This window comes from Carlito syrichta, unplaced genomic scaffold, assembly GCF_000164805.1.
Source record: "Carlito syrichta isolate Samal-C Ts95f unplaced genomic scaffold, Tarsius_syrichta-2.0.1 Scaffold314028, whole genome shotgun sequence".
Classification (NCBI taxonomy): Eukaryota; Metazoa; Chordata; class Mammalia; order Primates; family Tarsiidae; genus Carlito; species Carlito syrichta.
In genome coordinates this window covers 482,707-485,009 of record NW_007258124.1, presented here as the reverse complement: position 1 = coordinate 485,009, position 2,303 = coordinate 482,707, and the positions used below count along the sequence as shown (strand labels likewise).

Below are 2,303 nucleotides of genomic sequence, written 5' to 3'. Positions count from 1 at the left end.
AAAAAAAAAAAAAAAAAAAGAACAGTTATCACTTCAGTTCTAACCACCAGATTTATAATAAGAGTTTAATCTGAATCAGATTCAAGCACCTAAATTTAACTACCAGTTTTTGGAAATACAAAGAACAGCTGAACATGATCAATGACAGTATAGGGATAAAAATAAGCAAAATCAAAATCTGAGAATTCTACAGGAAAAGTGACCCATTTTCTTCAATAAATTACCAGGAAAAGACTTGAGAGAGGATATCTATAAATGAAAAGAGAGCCCAACAATATATAGACTTTGAATCCTTACTGAAAGAAACAGGAAATAAAAAAGAAAGGAATTAAAAAAAAATACACTTAGAAACCATTAACTTATTTAGGTATGATGATGGCATGGTGGTTACGTTTACATTTAAACAAGAAGATCTGATTATTTTTGTAGCTGGGCAGTAGGTGTATAAGAGTCAATTTTCCTCTTTACAATTGTAGATGTTATTTTGTAAAGAAGGTAACCTTGTGTTCTATGACCAAATAATAATTCCCATCATTATCATCTTCCTCCTCCTCTACCTTCATCCCAAGAAATGGAAAAAGAAACTATATTTTCTCAGAGTCTGAGGTGAGAAAGATGAGAACTAACCCACTAAGTCATTTACTAATAAATGTATTGTTATGAGTTGAATTGTGTCTCATTCCCCCAAAAATTCATATGTTGAAGTAAGACTAATTCCTTAGGATGTGATCTTATTTGGAAAGGATTACTGCAGATGTAATTAGTTAAGATGAGGTGCTACTGGAGTAGGGAGGAACCCTAATCTGTTACCATTTTTTTAAATTGGAGTCTTACTCTGTCACCCAGGCTGGAGTGCAGTGGCAAGCACATAGCCACTGCAGCCTTGACCTGCTGGGCTCAGGCAATCCTTCTGGCCTCAGCCTTCCAAGTAGCTAGAACCACAGGCATGTGCCACCACACCTAGCTAGTTTTTTGATTTACTGTAGCTGAGGTCTTGACAAGTTGTCTGGGCTGGTCTTGAACCCCTGGGCTAAGGCAATCCTCTCACCTCTGCCTCCCAAAGTGCTGGGATTATGGGCATGAGCCACTGCACCTGGCCTGTTAGCCTTATAAAAAGGGAAAATCTGGCCACAGATATGCACACAGGTAGAATACCATGTGAACAAAAGGCAGAGATTCCTATATGTACCTAAAAGCCAAAGAATGACAAATACGACCAGAACCACCAGAAGTTTGGGGAGAGGCATGGAATACAGTCTCTCTCACAGTCCTCAAAGGAACCAACCCTCACAACTTGATTTGAACTTCTAGCCTTCAAATCTATGAGATCATACATTTCTATTGTTTAAGCCACCCGGTGTGTGGTATTTTGTTGTGGCAAAGCTAGCAAACGAATACATTTTTACATATATATGTTTGTATTGTTAAAACAAAGGTAGATTTATCTATCTATTTTGAGTTGAGAGTCTCACTCTGTCACCCAGGCTAGTGTGCAGATGCACACTCACGGTCACTCCAGCATCAGGCGTCGACCTGCTGGGCTCCGACGATCCTTCTGCCTCAGCCTTTCAAGTAGCCAGTAATATGGGCGCGTGCTACCATGCCCAGCTAATTTTTGATTTAATGTAGCAACGGGGTCTCACTAAGTTGTCTGGGCTGGTCTCAAACCCACGGGCTCAGACAATTCACGCGTCTCAGCCTCCCAAAGTGCTGGGATTATAGACTGAGTCACCAAGCCCGGTCTATATTATATATATATGTTTTTGTTTTTGTTTTTTTTGAGTTGGAGTCTCACTCGGTCGCCCAGACTGGAGTGCAGTGGCCGCTCCCGGCCACCGCAGCCTCGACCTGCTGGGCTGCGGCGATCCTTCTGCCTCAGCCTTCCAAGTAGCCGGAATTACAGGCATGCGCAACTGAGCCCGGTTGATTTTTGGATTTATTGTAGAGACCTTTATTCGCTGTCCTTGCGGGTGTCTGACCATAACGTTCGTATCCTTAAACCGCATCTGCATCTTGAGAGAACTTTGGCTCCTTATGACTACATGTTTCCGATCTCATGCACTGTATGCATACATGAAGTAATTAAACATTGAGCACTGAGTTGGGAATTAGAAAACAGTTGAACCTTGGATTTGAATTTAGTTTCCTACTTTGCCATTTTATTTCCCACATATCTTTCAGACCAATAAAGAAAAGAAGTGTAAATAATTACGAGACTTTCCTTGGTTGGGACTAACATGTTTGATGGACCCTGTCACTCCTATTGTCAGTATTACATTTTTAGTCTATTTTGATGCTTAGAA

At 40.6% G+C, this 2,303-nt stretch overlaps 1 protein-coding gene across 5 annotated transcripts in view; it reads right to left on the bottom strand.

The window, feature by feature from the left end:
* RPS6KB1 (ribosomal protein S6 kinase B1) overlaps positions 1-2,303 on the bottom strand; it is a 65,946-nt gene that overhangs the window by 24,857 nt on the left and 38,786 nt on the right. The window lies entirely within an intron of this gene.